Raw genomic sequence first — 19,522 nt, forward strand, 5'->3', positions numbered from 1 at the left:
AGGGATCAAACTTATGCCGCCTGCAGTGGGAAGGTGGAGACTTGACTGAAGGACTGCTGGGGAAGCCCCCCAACTGGATTTTGTTGTGTTTCATCATCTACATTTCATTGACATAGATCAGCAGTTGAGCAAGGGCTCAGACAAGTGGTTTTGGCTCCAAGTCTCACTTGAGGTTGCAGAGAGACAGTGACATGGAGGTGGGGGGTGGTGTCTGGGAACTCTCTCTGGGATCTTTCCACATGGACCAGGTCAGGCTTCCTCATTAACATGGCAGCCCCGATGCAGTCAGCTGCTTACCTGCCAGCTTCAAGAGCAAGGATTCCAGCTAATACATTGCCTTTTATGACCTAGCCTCTGGGGTCCACAGAACGACTTCTGCTGCAGAGGCTGCAAGCATGTTCCAAGCCCACCCAGGTTCATAGGGAGAGGAATTTGATCCCACCACTTGACAGGGGAGTGGCGAGGATCTAAACAAGTATGGGGGATGGGAGACACACTTGTGTCCATCTTTGGGGAAAATGTCTGCAGCTTGGAAGACTGGGGGGCCGGGGGTGGGGCTGTAAGTGGGAAGACACGCACACGTGGTCTTCACTCTTTGCTGGAGGTTTCATTTAACTTCCCTCAAAGAACTTTAGCAAAGGGGGCATTGGAGTCTCTCTACACTCTGGGCATGAAGAATGGAGGCTCTACCCACCTGGCCAGGTCATTCTGCACCTGCTGTACACCAGGCCACCTGACCAATGCTATCAGAGTCACCCCACACTCCCTCCCCAGTTTAATATTACTATTAGCATATCAGGCAGGAAGAGCCGAGGCCAATTAACTTGCCTCCAGTGAGCAGTGAGCAGGACCAGAATTCAATCCCAGGGCTGGTCTCCACTGCATTCTCCGCCTTTCAAAACCTCGCTCACTTGCCCCATTATTAGGGCCATTTGTGTTTTCCCGTCTCCCCTCTTGTGTCTTTCTTGGACACAGGTCATCACATAACTTCCACATGGTGCTTTGGAGAGAAACAAAGGCTATGTATCTCATAGAAAGAAAAAGAAGCCGCCTTCTCCTCGGGAAACTGCCTTTTTCTCTTGTTCTCCCAGAGTAGAGCCATCGTGAGGACACTATGCTGAACTGGCCAAAGAGCAATTTGAATGATGGCTTCTGAGATCGTCAGTCTCCGTGACTTGGCAGGGAGTGGGGCCTTAGCTGCTCTTTTATATAGATGATGCCTGAGGCCTGAGCTCTTCTTCCTGTCAGGCTCTGTCTTCCTTCTGGGAAGCTCTGTGTGAAGCAGCCCCCTTTGCTGTGAACAAGCACCCTTTGACCTGCTCCCTCTCTTATTTATGGCATCACAGGCCTTCCAAGAGAGCAGAAACAGGCTGGCCTAAGTTTAGCAACCTGGGGAGCTTAATGTGGCTTTGGCAAGAAGACCTCGATACAAAGAGTCTTAGTTAGCTGGCCAAGAATAGCAAGGGACAAAATAAACTCACTTTAAAAATAATAAAGGGAAAAAGGGAAAGAAAGAGAAGAGGTGGGAGAGGAAGAAAAAAATTAAGAAACAAAGAAGGGAGGAAGACAGAGATCATAAAAGGCAGTAAAGTCACCATCTTCATATGTGCCAACAGCAAATTAAGTAGAAAGAAAGTGTGGTGAGATAGCAGAAGAGGGGTTCACATGGGCACCGTCATGATTGGAGCTCCCTCATGGCATCGCCAATGCTTTATCAGTATCATGTGATATCTAATAATATGTAATACTAAGAATAAGCACAGCCCATCACGTGACACTATCACTCCAGTCAGGGTGACTGTAGACATGACCTCCCGCAATAACCCACAATATCCTCACACCCCTTTTACAGATGGGGAAACTGAGGCTTGCTGGGGCAAGTACTTTGCACAACGGTGTTAGCCCTGCTCTGAGCAGCGTTTTGGTAAATCTGCCAGGTTGTGTGACCAAGGGCTGGTCCCTGGGGACACAGAAAGCACATCCAGGCTTGAGTCAAAGCGAGAGAGTTAAATTTTCCCATCTCAGCGGCTCTTCTAGGCCTTCCCAGCAGGCCTCCCAGGGCAACCCCTCCTCCAAACCTAAGACGGTCCCAGGCTCCAGAGCCTCCAGAAACCATCTCAGTAAGAGTTTTTCTGTTGACACTAAGGCCATTATGCTGTGTCTGTGGGTGGAAATATGTATTTATTATTCGAAGCCTTAAGTGTATTTTCCCTTCATTTCATTTAAATGAGAATTTATTAGTCCCTAAGTACATGCCGTTTATTTAGTGGTGTGTTGGTAACAAAGTGGAGAAAGCAATGAATAAATCTGAGCAACTGACAACTTAGCAGGAAAACAACTTGTACATCAAGCCAGAAGCCAGCGAGCAGAGTCCCTGGGCACCCATGGGCAAACCAATCTCTGGTCCCTCCAATTAAAAAAAAAAAAAAAGAGAGAGAGAGAGATCTATATTTTAGAGCAGTTTTGGCTCACAGCACAATCGAGCAGGAAGTAGAGAATTCCCATATACTCCCTGCCTCCCCAACACACAGCCTCCCCCACGATTAGCATCAGGAACCACACTGCTACATGTGTTACAACTGATGAATCTTCATTGACACAGTACTACAATGTCGATACATCTCTGTCACCAAAGTCGCTAGTTTACATAAAGTTTCATCCTTGGCGCTGTCTGCTCTGTGGGTCGGGACAAATGTATAATGACCTACATTATCGTATTATATGGAGCAGTCTCACTGCCTGAAAAATCTCCCCATGCTCCACTTACTCATCCCTCCAGCCCTCCCAGCTGCTGCAACCACTGATCTCTTTCCTGTCATCATTGTTGTGCCTTTCCCAGAAAGCCATAGAGCTGGAATCATGCCGTATGGAGTCTTTTGGACTGACTGCTTTCACTTAGTCATGGACTTTGAAGGTTCTTCCCTGTCTTTTTGTGGCTTCACAGCTCATTCTTTTTTTAGCCTGGAACAATATTCCATTACCTGGATGCACCACAGTTTATTCATTCACCTCCCAAAGGACATCTTGGTTGCTTTCACGTTCTGGAAATTATGAATAAAATTACTCTAAGCATCCATGTGCCGGTTTTTGTGTGGATTTGGTTTCAGTCCATTTGGGTGAATGCCTTGGAGTGTAATTGCTGGGTTGTAAGGCAAGAGTATATTTAGTTTTGAAAGCAGCCACCAAACTGTCTTCCAAAGTGTCTGTGCCACTTTGCAGTCCCAGCAGCAATGAACGAGAGTTCCGGTGGCTCCACGTCCTTAGCAGCATTTGACTCAACATTCAGAAAACTAAGATCATGGCATCTGGTCCCATCACTTCATGGCAACTAGATGGGGAAACAATGGAAACAGTGACAGACTTTATTTTCTTGGGCTCCAAAATCACTGCAGATAGTGACTACAGCCATGAAATTACAAGTCACTTGCTCCTTGGAGGAAAAGCTATGACCAACCTAGACAGCATATTAAAAAGCAGAGACATTACTTTGCCAACAAAAGTCCATCTAGTTAAAGCTATGGTTTTTTCCAGTAGTCCTGTATGGATGTGAGAGTTAGACTATAAAGAAAGCTGAGTGCCAAAGAATTGATGCTTTTGAACTGCAGTATTGAAGAAGACACTTGAGAGTCCCCTGGACTGTAAGAAGATCCAACCAGTCCATCCTAAAGGAAATCAGTCTTGAATATTCATTGGAAGGACTGATGCTGACGCTGAAACTCCAATACTTTGGTCACCTGATGCGAAGAACTGACTCATTGGAAAAGACCCTGATGTTGGGAAAGATTGAAGGCAGGAGGAGAAGGGGATGACAGAAGATGAGATGGTTGGATGGCATCACCAATGCAATGGGCATGAGTCTGAGTAAACTCCGGGAGTTGGTGATGGACAGGGAGGCTTGCTGTGCTGCACTCCATGGGGTCACAAAGAGTTGGACACAAGTGAGTGACTGTACTGAACTGAGCTGAAGGCAAAACTATGTTTAGTTTTGAGAGCAACCACTAAACTCTGTCTTCCAAAGTGTCTGTGCCACTTTGCTGTCCCAGGAGCAATGAACGAGAGTTCCGGTGCCTCCACGTCCTTAGCAGCATTTGGTGTTGATTGCTCTACTTTTTAAACCACAACTTTATTTAATTGTGTGGAAACCATTAGAGAGCCAGACATAAAGCCAAAAATGACTCTCTGAGCAACAAAACTAAATGCCACATCCTGTGATGTCGATGGGGCAGTGTTTCTCATGCCCTCACTCAAAGCCACCGCACTCTTATTCTGCACAAAATACAGGTGTTCTGGTTTCCCAACCTGCTAACAGCTGGAAGCTTTGAAGAGATGGAGAGACTGAAACTGTAAAACCAAAGACACAGACATTAGCCTGTTGACAAAGGAGTTAACGAACAAGTATGTAATCTTGCATTCTTTAGAGGCATACCTGTATATCTACTTGTCATAACCAGAGTTTGTAAGAATGACCTTAAAACACCTGTTGAATGAAATGGCATTTGAGATACCACAGCTATTAAAAAATTGAGGCTTGGTTCCAGTTGTACCAAGTGGTTAGACAATTAGAAGAAAGAGAACTGGAAAGAAAAGAGTATTGGAATTCCTCAGGCATTTCTTGAGATCTTGTTATAACCTAAGGTGAACTTGAAAGTAAATGGTATGTGGTTCCCCTTTTTGGGGAAATCCTTTTCTAGCATTATCATATAATTATAATTGAACATGATAAATGTTATAGCACATCTATTTATAAAAGTGGCCTGAGAACATAGATGAGTTGGCTGTTAAGCTTACAAGAGCGAGAAAAGCTGCAGTCGGGGCTTCCCTGCTGGTCCAGTGTTTAAGACTCCACACTTCCACCACAGTGGGCACAGGTTTGACCCCTGGTTGAGGAACTGAGATCCTACATGTCTATAGAGCACCCTCCCCCACCAAAAAAAAAAAAAAAGCTACAGTAAATATTGGAACTAGGTTGGAAGGATTTTGCTATTTGGTGAGGGGTGGGTATTTTAAGGAAGGACATTCCAGGCAGGGGGAGCAGACTTTAAACAAAGTCATGGAGATGATGGCACAGTCAAGATTGTAAAATCAAAGATTGGGTAGCCAGGAGATGGGCCAGAAAGTTCCCTAAAGGCCAGCTGATGATTGCCTAATATGTAAAGACAAGGAGTATGGATTTTATTCAAAAGATAACAGGTTGCTATTAAAAGCTTTAAGTTGAGAAGCTCCGTGATTAACGTCTGCTTTCAATGCATGCTCGTGCTGAAGGCAGGAGAACATGCATGTGAATGGGTGGAGAGTAGGGGCAGGGAGGCCAGGCAGAAACCCCAGGCTTGTTATGACTGAGCGATCTGTTAGGGGTGCTGAGAGGAGAGGGCACACAGTGTAGTCAAGCATGGTTCTGGGTAATTTGGGCAAATGGGACAAACCAAGAAAGGAATTTTTATAAACCTGAGATTTATTTTCTTTAATCTTCATGATCCTCTGGTGGCATGAAAGAAGCTGAATCTTTAATACTACTTCAGTTTCAAGCTTATTCGATATTTTCTTGCTCTGCCCAAGAGTACACCACTTGAATTATGCCACAAAGCTAGAGCCAAATGAATTCATTTCATTTTTCTAAAAGTTCCAAGTAGGGACAGACAAATGTGTACTCAGAGAACAAATTTCAAGCCAAAATGACCAAATATAGTCTGAAGTTTGGCCATCTAATGTGGTTAGCACTGACTCTTTGTGGCTATTGAACATTTGAGATGTAGATACTACTCTTAATTGAGATGTGATGTGAGTGTAAAATATGTACAATTCATATCAGAGTTCAGAGACTTAGTCTGAAGTAAAGAACATAAATGTTCTGTTAACAATTTTATAATATTACATGCTGAAATAATATTTTGAATATATTGGATTTGAAGTAGGAGGTAGAATGAGCCTCTCAGCTGGACAGCTGGTGTTTGTCAACCCAATAATATTACCAAAATCAGTTTCACTAGTTTTTTTTTTTAATCTTTTTAAATGCAACAACTAGAAAATTTTAAATTACATATGTGGCTCACGTTGTTTTCCTGCTGGACAACACTGGTCTAGGAAGTTGGAGTTTTGTGGTATCAGTGTTGAAGGAGTGTACAGAGACCAAGTATTTATTTTGCATTATTGCTTTTCTTCCTCACCACCTGAAGTTTTCTAATATTTTACTATGTAGCCTTATTCTCATTAATAAACAAGTAGTTTCTATAGCAACGGCTACAACACTCTGTATTTACCACACCTGGAGGGAGAGATATAAACAGACATCACTCTGTCACTCATGTTGATACAGTTATGTTTTTTAATGTATATCTGAGTCTTCCTTTGCAAAACAGAGCTCTGAGTGTAGGAAAATTGACTTCTAATTTCCGTCTATGTCACTGGCTTTCTTTGGGTCTGGATAAGAAGAATAATTACCCCATGCCCACTTCAGAGGGATATGTGGGTAGTTACAAAGAATTTTGCAAACTATTCTTAGGGCAGGAGCATGCTCAGTCACATCCAACTCTTTGTGACCTTGGCAACTGTAGCCCACCAGGCTCTTTTGTCCATGGGATTTTCCAGGCAGGAATACTGGAGTGAGTGGGTGGCCGTTTCCTTCTCCAGGGTATCTTCCCAACCCAGGGATCAAACCTGCATCTCCTCTGTCCTCTGCATTGGCAGATGGATCCTTTTCCCACTGTGCCACCTGGGAAAGTCCCATCTTAGGGCAGAGTACCAGTCTAACGTCACATGGTTTAGTACAGCCGCAGTATCAACTATTAATACACTGTTGCAGGCAGGCAAGAAGGGCAGGGGAGGCTCCTTTGGCCCATAGGAGTGAGGAAATGCAAAAGGGAGAAGAGAGGTGAGACCAAGAAAAGCCGAAAGGAGGTGTCCATGTTAGCATTTGTTCCCTAGACCTTAACAGTCTTTTTGGAGCATTTCCTATCTTCAGTAACAAGTCTCCACTGGCTGGGAGGAGACTAGGAACCCAGAGCCACCGCTGTATACACTTCATCTGGCTTTGACAAGGGAAAAGCAAATAGGTTGGAGTATTTATTAATTTTTTTAATGTTGATCATTTGGTGACTCAGATGATAAAGAATTTGCGTGCCATGCAGGAGACCCAGGTTTGATTGGGTCAGGAAGCTCTGTTGGAGAAGGGCATGGCATCCCACTCCAGTATGCTCGCCTCGAAAATCCCATGGACAGAGGAGCCTGGCAGGCTACAGTCCATAGGGTAGCAAAGACTCAGACATGACTGAGCAACAAACTTAAAGTGTTATGCTCATTTCTGCCCCCCCAAGTTTCTCAAAGATTTCTCATTCCTGGGTCAATTCTGTCTTAACATACTTGCCAATCAATACACATCATCTGAACAGAGACAACTGATGCTAAGAAAGGGAAATTAGGACTGATTTTTATTACCTTCACCCAGGACAGTGCTGGTTCCAAATATTTATATAGATTGGCTTTAGGAATTTCTACGTGCTTGATAGTAGAGACTGGGGGTTTGGCCATGAAGTGGTGTTTGCACATCAAACTTGCAGTTTTCAGTTGGATGTCATGCTTCTTTGAGGTAGCTGGAGGAGGAATGTTGATGATCGGAGTCAGGGCAGGCTTTTGGCTAAAGATGCTCAATGACCTCTCCACTCAATCTACTCCTTTGAGATTTCAAGGAACTTAGATATTGTGGCTAAAGTAATAAACATTCTAGGTTTTGGATTTCATTTGCGCAGGTGTCATTAAATCTGTGTGAAGCTGTTCAACTGATGATGAGCTCTGTCATTTGCAAATCCATTCACTGATTCATCTAATCTACAAACCGCCACCCTCAATGAAAATCAAGGATACTGCTACAGCTACATCTCGAGATGTTACGTTTTGAGAAATCCCCTAACTCAGCACTGACATTCAGAAGGTCCTAAACCTGGAGAAGGAAATGGCAACCCATTCCAGTATTCTTGCCTGGATAATCCCATGGATAGAGGAGCCTGGCGGGCTACAGTCCAGGGGGTCACATGGAGTTGAACAAAACTGAAGTGACTTAGCACACACACTGCCCAAGAAAACTCAAACCTCAGGGGAAATAAAAAATACACTACAGAAATGCAGTGGCTCTGCTGAAGTTGCAATAAAGGGTGATCATCTTTGTTTGGTGTTTTGAGTGTCTTGCCCTCCGCTCTAAGGAAGGGAGAGGGAGGTCATGGGGGGTAGGGAGGAGTGTGGTTTTCTGATCACAACTCAAATGGCACTGTTTGAATTATATAATGGAGCTGCTGGGAGTCAGGTGACAGGCTCACTGAGTAATTCCCTGCAGAAGGAGACAAACTGCATGTTAAAAAGCTCAACAAATACTCTGAAAAAAGAAAAAAAAAAAAAAACACACAAAAAAGCAGAGCCCAGGCTGTGAGTTCCAGACTTCAAGCTGCAGCCTCCTCTGAATTCTCTCTGAGCTGAAACAGCTGGGCGAGCTGGCAGAGTCCCAGGCCTCCCGAGGCTGCAGAGAGCCAAAACTAAGTGCAGGTCGGGGGCTCCAGTCTGGATCACCGGGTTACTTTCTGTTTCATTTCGAAATGTGCCCTGTTTCTGAAACTGGTGGCTCCCCATGCCAAGGAAAACGCAGGACTCCTTGGAGACGCCAGCCAGGCTTTTAAGAACTGGGGCTTTGCGAAGGTAAGAAGCTATCTGCGGGCGGCTGGGGGCTGCCTCCTGGGAGCGGTCTGGGTGCGAGGAGGAAACCAGCAAGGAGGAGTCTGCTAACTTGTTCTGGGATCTGAAGGAAGCTGGAGAAACCGTCTGTGAGGGGTTTTAAGGTTAGGAAAGGGATGAAGATGGACCCTTCCCGCCTGGATGGGTGGCCACCCGGTCCTTGATGAGTTAAATTCATCCCCAACTCCTGTCTGATCTTTTTCCCTGCCCCAGTTCCATCCCATGGAGGAGTTGGTCTGCCTGTCTGGGAGCTGGCATGAGCTGGCCTGGGGCTGGGAAGAATGGAGAAGGGGCTGCCTGGCACCGAAAGGCTGTCTGGGCGTGTGTAGCATGTGTATTTCAGAGCCTGACTCTTGAGAAGGCTGTTGTTCAGGCTGAGAAAGCACAGCCTTTGGGGAGGCAGAGTAGAGGAAGATACATGTGTGAGCAGAGAGCTTGGGAAATCTGCGAGGTAGGCATTTGAATCATAAATAGTTTAATTGCTGTTTGTGTGTTAGTTGGATTTAGTATTGGTTTTATATTTTGTTCAGTTTGGGGACTTCCTCCTTTCTGGAGCTGCCAGTATCAGTTGATTGGGTTTTTCAATCCTCGGACTTTGGTTTATTGGCTCTCTTGAAACCCGCTGGTGCCCTGGTAGATGGCTGAAAGTCAGAGATTGATTAGATAACTGCTGCTGTTTTCTCAGATCTGGGGGGATTCATTTGCAAATCTCACTGCCATGGAGACTTGCTGGGAGACCTGGACGCCTGCGGAGGTAGCCAGCTCTTAGGAACCTCAGGAAGTTTCTGACTTAAAGAGACAGGAAAGGAAAAAAAAAAAAAAAAATCAAACCAGCAGTTAATTCCAGGAAGGTGGGTGCAGGGAAACGTTGTCAAGGATCAAAAAGAAGGATGACTAAGAAAATGACAGGATGAGTAAAGGAACAGGTTTGGTGGGATCCCAGTTCGGGCTGTGGCATTTTGAGGTTTGCAGCATAGAGATAAAAATCAATAAGCAAACTGATAACAGCTCACTTGTTATGAATAAGAAATGCTACAATGGATCTTCTCCACGCCCCCCCACCCCCCCACTCCCCCAACCCCGCCCCCGCCCCACTGACTTCTAGAGAACCTGAGAAATAGGCAGGGTGTGAATTTGGAAGAGTTCATCACTAATTGCTATTTCGTTTGACCACAGGAGATGCACTAAGCAAAATATGGGGATGTCAGAATCAAAGGGAAAGTGTGCTCAGAATAATGCTTATAGAGATGTTATCAAGTTTCTGCTGTCCTTCCCCAGTTCTCCATCCTGCTCCCAGTTTGGGGCAGATTATATGGTTTGAATGTATCATATAAAAACTCCTTAGACTGATACAATTTTCACTGCAAAAGGATATTCAGGTACTAGAATAAAAATGATCTTGAGCCAGGGGTTTCTTTTTTAAATTTATTTTTAATTGGAGGATAATTACAATATTGTGGTGGTTTCTGCCATTCATCAACATGAATCAGCCATAGGTGTACCCCATATGTCCCCTCCTTCTTGAACCCCAACCTCCTCCAACCCCATCCCACCCCTCTAAGTTGTCACCGAGCACTGGATTTGAGCTCCCTGCATCCTACAGCAAATTCCCACTGACATCTGTTTTACATATGTTGACGTCTATGCTTCAGTGTTCCTCTCTCAGTTCATCCCACACCATCCTTCCCGAGTCAGTGGTTCTTAAATCTTTGAGATTATGTAGCATATTCGGGAATCGAAAAGACTTAGTTGATGATGAATTTCTAGACTCCTCTCTCTGTTGTGGCCCTGACACCCATCTTCTGATGCTCAACAAACAAGACTAAACAATGACAACAAAGCCAAATGGCATAGCATAATGAGGTTTCTAATTAAAGCCCACTTTGGAAACATGATCGATAGCGTAATATTATAAATATTCACAATAGAAGAAAACAACCACGGAGCCACTTTTGCAAGCCATGTCAGTCCCTCAAGAAAGCACCACTTAAATAATTAATGTCAGCACGCTGAGTTCTTTTTTATCAAGATTTCTGTTGGTTGAAACTTGCTGGAAATCTGCATTTCTGCACTTCAATAATATAATGAGGGTGGAATTTGCTAAGGATGACCTCCAGACACTGCAAGAGCCATCAGCGCCTTCCAAATCACAGAAGAGAACACCATGCTCTGAATAGTTTCAGTTTTGAGTGCATTTTTCTTCTTCTCTAACTCTTTAAAATTTGGTAATCTGCCTAAATTGTAGTGCCTACTTTTTCACAGGCTAGAATCTGCCTGCCAAGCAAGAGACTCAAGTTCAGTCCCTGGGTGGAAGATCCCTTGGAGAAGGAAATGGCAACCCACTCCAATATTCTTGCCTGAGAAATCCCATGGACAGAGGAGGCTGGTGGGCTATAGTCCATGGGATCACAAAGAGTCGGACTCGACTGACTAAACAACAAACAACATTTTCCACACCAAGAACCAGGGCTTGTAGTCTTACAAAGGACTTGTGTAAGAAAGTGCTTTCAGTATAAGGGAGAGTTTGGAAAATGCAGTTCAGATGTCCACTTCTGGGACAGTTCAATCGTTTACGGGACAGCTGGTCAGAAGATGTAAAATTGGGAAGCTCTTGAAAATCTCATCCTCAAAGAAATATAGATGCTTTGGTTAAAAGAATAAGACTTTTGTGTTCAGATTGACTTGGGTCTCACTCCATTTCTGTCATCTGTTCAATGAGTGAGCCTGGGCAAGTTTCTGGACTTTTCTGAGGTTTAGTTTCTTCCTCTGTGAAATGGGATAGTGAAGTACTTTCCTGGGAGGTTGTATGGGAGTAAATGAAATAATATATGAATAGAGCAGCACCTAATATAGTTTCCGTGTTACTAAGAAACAGAGTTTCCTTCTTAATAATGCAGAAGAAAATCACTTTAGATAATCCATAGCTACTGGATAACCGGTAACCATTGTATTTGTCTGCCAGGACTTCTGTAACAAAATACCACTAGCTGGGATGGCTTAAACAACAGAAATTCATTTTCTCGCAGCCCTGGAGGCTGGAAGCCCAACATCGAGATGTTGGCAGAGTTGTTTTTTCCTGAGCCCTCTCTCCTTGGCTTGACGATGGTCACTGTCTGGCTGGGTCCTCACACAGCCTTTCCTCTCTGTGAACACCGCATGTCTTTTCCTCTTATCAGGAAAGTGAAAAAGTGAAAGTCAAGTTGTTCAGTGATGTTTGACTCTTTGAGACCCTCTGGACTTGTAGCCTACCAGGATCCTCCATCCATGGTATTTTCCAGGCAAGAGTACTGGAGTGGGGTGCCATTTCCTTCTCCAGGGGATCTTCCTGACCCAGGGATCGAACCCAGGTCTCCTGCATTGCAGGCAGACGCTTTACTACCTGAGCCACCGGGGAAGCACCCCCACACTCCCCTGCCCCAGCACCCTATTGGATTTGGACCCCACCCATATGACCTGATTGATTGATGACTCAGGTCTTAGTGGCGGCTCCAGGGATCTTCATTAAGGACACAGCCTTGGCTGCCCCAAGGCCTATGGGATCTCAGTTCCCTGACCAAGGATTGAACCCATGTACTCGGCATTGGCAGGCAGATTTTTAACTACTGGACCACCAGAGATGACCTCTCATCTCATTTATTTTTGATTATCTCTTTCTAGGCCCTGTCTCCAAATACAGTCACATTCTGAGGTACTGGGGATTAGGGCTTCAACATATTAACTTGGGTGGAACATAATTCATCCCCATCAGTTCAGTTCAGTTCAGTTCAGTCACTCAGTCATGTCCGACTCTTTGCGACCCCATGAATTGCAGCACGCCAGGCCTCCCTGTCCATCACCAACTCTGGGAGTTCACTCAAACTTACCTCCATCGAGTCAGTGATGCCGTCCAGCCATGTTGCGCCCTTCTCCTCCTGCCCCCAATCCCTCCCAGCATCAGAGTCTTTTCCAATGAGTCAACTCTTCGCATGAACTGGCCAAAGTACTGGAGTTTCAGCTTTAGCATCATTCCTTCCAAAGAAATCCCAGGGCTGATCTCCTTCAGAATGGACTGGTTGGATCTCCTTGCAGTCCAAGGGACTCTCAAGAGTCTTCTCCAACACCACAGTTCAAAAGCATCAATTCTTCAGCGCTCAGCCTTCTTCACAGTCCAACTCTCACATCCATACATGACCACTGGAAAAACCATAGCCTTGACTAGATGGACCTTTGTTGGCAAAGTAATGTCTCTGCTTTTCAATATGCTCTCTAGGTTGATCATAACTTTCCTTCCAAGGAGTAAGTGTCTTTTAATTTCATGGCCGCAGTCACCATCTGCATAACACCTATCAATTAAAAGGTATATTCTTGCTCTAGGAATTTGTCAGGTTTATAAAAGAAGATGGCGTCTCTCAAAAGGAAAATGATGTCTTAATTGCCATAGGGGGACCATGCCTTGGAAGACAGCCTGGTAGACCGGGGCCAAGAGTCAAGAGAAGCTGGCCCTCCCTGGCATATTTCAGCTAAGAGGGAAAACGAGGACCTTGTGTTGTTCACTTCCACCTGAGTGTTCTGTAAGGAACTAGCAGATTGTCGCCGGCAGGGCTGCATGTCTACGGTGACAGCTGTTCATGGAGGATGGATTTAACATTGTTTGGGATTGGATGCTCCTCTGAGGTCAAAAGTATTATGGCATTTCATGGGCTCAGCATCCTACTTGCTTTCACTGTTCTGTCTCCTTAAGGAAATCAAAGACTGGTCCCGCCACCTGAGCTTCTCCTGTGCCCAGCTGGTCATGTGCACTTTTCACTATTTCCCTAATCAGCCTCCAACTTTCCCAGGTCCCATTCAGTAGGAACCATGATATTCAGTGACATGATTGCCTGAAGGGTACACACATGTGCGTACACACACACCTTTATTTATTCTACAGACAGAATTTGTGAGTAGAGAGAAAGATGATTTGTAAGTGATATGTACCCATTACTTCCTTTCTGAATTTCAGACCTTGATTTCAGAGAAAGCGATATGGAGCCCAGCTCATGGCTGAGATATCCACACAAATATGGGAACTGAGGGGAACTGATGCCTTTTCTGAATTCACAGGCCTGAAAGGGCTTGAAGCAGAAAGTCAGGGAAGAGCAGGTGATTCACAGATGTACATAGATAAGGGTGGGGGTGCCCCCTCCTACCTCACCCTCTCCCCATTGGCAGCTGCCCCCTTCAGCTGCCGTTCTTTTCAGCTCATACTGTAAACAAGTGTCACTTTTGTGGTCTCTTTAGGCTCATGCTCTGCGCTTTTTGTTGTTGTTGTTGTTGCTTTTTGTTGGGGACCTTGATATTTAAAATAGTCCCCATGTGTAGTACTGAAGTGTGTTGTATTCCTAAGTGCGCGAGGGCTGTGATGTGCTTTGTGGAAACAGAGTGTGTGTTACACACGCCTTGTTCAGACGTCTCATAGTGGTGTTGGCCACAAGTTCAAAGTTAATGGATCAACAATATAGGTGGCGCTAGTGGTAAAGAGCCTGCCTGCTATTGCAGGAGAAACATAGGGGACGTCTCTGGGTCAGGAAGATCCCCTGGAGGAGGAAATGGCAACCCAGTCTAGTATTCTTGCCTGGAGAATCCCATGGACAGAGGGGCCTGGTGTGCTATGGTCCATAGGGTCGCAAAGAGTCAGACGCGACTGAAGTGGCTTTGCACACACACAAGAGGTCTTTAAACAGAGACACACCTAAGGCAAGGAATCAATGATCAGTTGATGAAAACACTGGAACCGGAGCCTCTCAGAAACCTAACCCTATACCCCTAGGAACAGCGTTTCACTAACTCAGTATGTACAGTGACTTCATAGATCTACTGTACATATCAGAAAGACACTGGGAATCACTTTTCCACAAAGATGCAAACTGGGGTTGGAAGAGATAACGACCTTGCCCGAGGCCATGTAGTAGCAGGCACAAAACCAGTTTACAATAATGTGGTGATTATTGTGGTTGTTCAGTTGCTAAGTTGTGTCCGACTCTTTGTGACCCCATGGACTGCAGCATACCAGGCTTCCCTATCTTTCACTATCTCTCGAACTGGGATTAAAGATCGGGCTTGAAAACAGACATGCCAGTTATGTTTGAAGCTCTCACTATTTTCCAGATATTGTTAAGAGGGTCTAGCTGAATGATCTCATTGAATCCTCACAACAGCCTTATAAGACAGAGATTATTATGCCCATTTAACAGATAAGGACAGTGAGGCTCAAAGAAGGAAAGTAACTTGCCCAAGGACACCCTGCTTATAAATAACAGAGCAGAGGTTTCAGACCCAGGCAGAGTGACCCTGGAAGTTGTAATTACAGAGACAAGTTTTGCAGTTTAAGATCTTGGAGAAAGAGCTCCGTTAATGGTAATAGTACCCTATCTTGTTCTCTAGTTTCTTTTTAATTTTAATTTTTCCAATATACCATCTTTACACTGCGTGGTTTCCTACTTTCCATGTTATTTTGCTCAAATTCTTCTCTCCCCCAAGAATGCTCTTCTTCTCTCTGAGGTTTTAGATTTCTTTCTTTCTTTCTTTTTTAATGTTGCAAGGGGGTTAAGTTATTTGGTAGGTGCAGAAATTGAACACTTTATGTTATATTGTGCTATTTAATTTTAAAAGCTTGAACATTTCAAGGTTTCCTAGAATGTAATATGTTACTTAAGAATTATTCTCCGAATATTACTCAGGCATAAAAAACAATCAAATCTTGCCATCTGTAACAACATGGATAGATCTAGAGGGTACTATGCTGAGTGAAATGTCAGACAGACAAAGACAAATATCCCATGGTTTCACTTACAGGTAGACTCTAAAAAACAAATGAACAGATAAAACAAAACAGATTCTTAGATACAGAGAATAAACTGGTGGTTGCCAGAGCACTGGGGCAATGAGTGAAAAAGATGAGGAAGATGAAAATGTACAACCTTTCAATTATAAAACAAATGAGTCATGGGGCATATAGTCAATGATATTGTTATAACATTGCATGGGGACAGATGGTAACTAGACTTATCCTGGTGGTTATTTTGCAATGTATAAAAATATTAGTCACTATGTTGTACATCTGAAGCTAATATAATATTGTAAGTCAATTATACTTCAATTTAAAAAAGAATTGTTCTTCTAATCACTCTTTTCATTTCACACTAATAGTGTTATGGTTTATTTACAGATGTTCTCATTAATAGAGGCAATATGATTATGAGGAAATTATGATTAATAGAGGAAATAGATTTGAATAACTTGACATAAAATGACATACTCCTTGTTTTGCATTTCATCTTGGATATCAGATACCTTTGAACATTTTTAAAGATATAGAGTCTCTCATTAAGTTTCCCAAATCTGTATCACTGAGACTCATTTGCCTATGTCCTTGTGATATTAAGACATTATACCCTTCCCTTAAACACTTAGGTATTAAGGGTTATTTCCACAGGACTCCTAGTAGTACTGTGCCTGGAGATAGAATAGTTTCCCAAATCAGAATCTTTCTTTTAAAAAGTGCCAGAGCTGTTTATTATATTAAAAAGCAAACAAGCAAACATATTAACAGCATCTAATAGGGAAAAAAACTCCTGTCAGAATCTTCGGGCTCCGGCTCTCTTTCTAAAATGCACCCTCAGATATCCAGAAGGTGGGCTTTTTCTCTGGCCACACGGAAGATGCCTCCCCAGGGCTGTGAACTCCATCAAAACATTTCTGCTCACAGAGCTCAAAGGCTGGAGGTTGTAAGAACAGATAGCTTGAATCTCTGTAGGTAAGTGGGAAAGAGTTCACCTACAAAGGAGCTGCTATTCTTTGAAATAACTCAAGTCTGAAACCCTTCCTTTGTAAATTAGAAACAAACCTCCTGAACTGTTCTGAAACCCAGAGAGAGTTGCAATACTGCTGGCGAACTGTGCTATATACTCAGTCAACTGTGACGCTTAGGTGAGCAAATTCTGTGTTTGTATTGAGATCTGGTAATTTCAGAACAAAGGCAAAGACAGAGAAACCTTAAGGAATCTTGGTCCTATTCTTAAACTGCCAGGGCATGAAAAGGAACTGGGAAAACATGAGCCATGTTTGATTCCACGAACACTTGAAACCATCCTTCAAATATTCTGGATGGAATAAAGTCCAAAGTGTTTTGCCAAACCCCAGGGAAATTAGCTCCATATGTTTCTGATTTATTTATAGTTTAATCATCAAAATATTGCTTTGCAGGGACTGGCTATGTCCAAGAAACCTTTTATGAGCCATTTTAAAACATTATCTTGGAAACAGGAAGCCCTGTTTTGCCAAGAGCTAGCAGATGCCTGAGCAGAGCTCTCCATATTGCCTTTGTGGAGTCTCCACTCACTAAAAATAAAGAAATCCTTCAGGGGTGATAACCCAAGAGGAAGAGGGAAGGTGACTGTAGGTTTCCCTGATTTCCGCTCAGACTCATTCTCTTTCGTGCCCTTTTCACCATGTTCCATTTGTGTGTTAGTCACTCAGTCGTGTCCAACTCTTTGCAATCCCAGAGACTGTAGCCCACCCGGCTCCTCTGTCCATGGGATTCTCCAGGCAAGAAAACTGGAGTGGGTTGCCATGCCCTTCTCCAGAGGATCTTCCTGACCCAGGAATCAAACCTGGGTCTCCTACACTGCAGGCAGTTTCTTTATTGTCTGAGCCACCAGGGAAGCCCATTTGCTAAATGATAATTCAGGAGGTAACTTCTCTACCAAAATTATGTTAGGATCTTAGTCCTCACAAACCAAAGGTCGAATTTCTTAGAAAACAGCAGCTTCAAAGGAGCCATTGTATGTATTAATAGGAAAACACTTTTTCTCTTTATTTTAGAGTTTTAAAAAAATAAACTAAAATTCTCAAGATTTTTTTTTTTAAGCCTCCTAGAGGGGCCTTACATAATGTTTATGCTGGGTTTTTTTTTCTCTCATTGCTCTTCCTCAGTGGTTCCAGGCTTCACTGTCCAGGGGATTTTCCAGGCAAGAGTACTGGAGTGGGTTGCCATTTCCTTCTCCAGGGGATCTTCCTGACCCAGGGATCAAACCCAGGTCTCCTGCATTGCAGGCAGATGCTTTACCCTCTGAGCCACCAGGGAAGCCCCTTAAAGTAAGTTTCCTGATCGGTTTAAAGTGGGAAATTATTAGAAATGAAGATTCTCTGAGCCCACCTCACACTGACTGCTCCCAGGGGCTCTCAGACTACCCATATGTCAGAGTCATTGAGGATCTCAGTGATTTCCCGCTGAGCTCTGCCCCGAGAGTCTCTGATTCAATCAGTCTGGGTGTGTGCCCTGACAACTTGTATTTCTTACGAGTGCCCAGCTGATGCTGCTGGTCTTGGGACCCCACTTGGAGAACCATTACACTCTTCCCAGTCTCACCACTGGCTCACCATTGAGTAGAAGTTTAATTCAGTTCAGTCACTTAGTCGTGCCCAACTCTTTGCTACCCCATGGACTGTGGCACACCAGGCTTCCCTATCCATCATCCACTCCCAGAGCTTACTCAAACTCATGTCCATCAAGTCGGTGATGCCATCCAACCGTCTAATCCTCTGTCATCCCCTTCTCCTCCTTTCAATCTTTCCCAGCATCAGGCTCTTTTCCAATGAGTCAACTATTTGCATGAGGTGGTCAAAGTATTGGAGTTTCAGCTTTAGCATCAGTCCTTCCAATGAATATTCAGGACTGGTTTCCTTTAGGATGGGTTGGTGGGATCTCCTTGCAGTACAAGGGACTCTCAAGAGTCTTCTCCAACACCACAGTTCAAAAGCATCAGTTCTTCGGCACTCAGCTTTCTTTATTGTCCAACTGTCACATCCATACATGACCACTGGAAAAACCATAGCTTTGGCTAGATGGACATTTGTTGGCAAAGTAATTTCTCTGCTTTTAAATATGCTGTCTAGGTTTATCCTAGCTTTTCTTCTAAGGAGCAAGCATCTTTTAATTTCATGACTGCAGTCACCATCTGCTGTGATTTTGGAGCCCAAGAGTGTTGAGTGAAAAGGAGAGATTAAAGCAGGTTACTTGAGGATGTGTTTCAAGGACTTAACAAGGATACGATCTGTGTAAACTCCTGTAGATCATTGTTCATGGCTGAAGAAATGAAGTAGTTTCTGTAACTGGCCTCCACAAGATTTAGTTTATAAAATAGGAGTACCACCAAGCCAACATATATAGAATATCTACAGTTTTCAGAGATTTTCATGGATTAGAATGTCTTCAGGCTTTAAAATGATTTGTAAGTAGGAACTAAACACATCCGGTGACATGAGCTTTTTCCGTCATTAAAATGTGAGAGAACCTTCACTGCACAGTTAAATGCAATTGCTTAAAGTATATTGAGCATATCATGGGGAAAACGTCTTCGGTAAGAATTGTGTAATGGAGACTGTTGACTATATTGATCTTCAGGCAAATCAAGAAGCTGGGTTCAGTGAAGGCATTTCAGCAGAGAGGTGTGCTACTCTGTGATGAGCTGACAATACGAAGAACTCACGGAACCTCCTTGTAAGAAGGGGCTCTCGAGCTTCCAAATACATTAGAATCAGCTGGGAATCTTGCTAAAGAGCCGACGCTGATTGGGCAGGTCTAGAGCTGGGCTCGAGGTACTGCGTTTCTAAGTCTTCTAGAAGATACTAATGCTGGAAAAGCAAGGTTCTAGAGTAGTTGTTCATGACCCAGGGAAGCCTTTGAAAAATTCTAAATCAGACGTGCTGGCTAGGACTCAGGCATAGGTGTTTTTAAAGCACCTCAGGTGATTCAAATTTGTAGCCAGCATTGAGATGCTCTAACCTG

At 43.9% G+C, this 19,522-nt stretch overlaps 1 protein-coding gene across 6 annotated transcripts in view; it reads left to right on the forward strand.

Moving 5' to 3' along the window:
* The window catches only part of PHACTR1 (phosphatase and actin regulator 1), a 515,267-nt gene that overhangs the window by 214,056 nt on the left and 281,689 nt on the right, over window positions 1-19,522 (forward strand). Inside the window, exon 1 of one of the 6 annotated variants that reach the window (XR_005722671.1) lies at window positions 7,407-8,679. The exons of 3 other annotated variants lie outside the window; for them this stretch is intronic. The gene's annotated coding sequence lies outside the window, so the exon portion shown is untranslated. 2 more of the 6 variants (XM_040249270.1, XR_005722673.1) reach the window with 2 other exon arrangements.

The sequence above is a fragment of the Oryx dammah genome, unplaced genomic scaffold (assembly GCF_014754425.2).
Source record: "Oryx dammah isolate SB20612 unplaced genomic scaffold, SCBI_Odam_1.1 HiC_scaffold_11, whole genome shotgun sequence".
Taxonomy (NCBI): Eukaryota; Metazoa; Chordata; class Mammalia; order Artiodactyla; family Bovidae; genus Oryx; species Oryx dammah.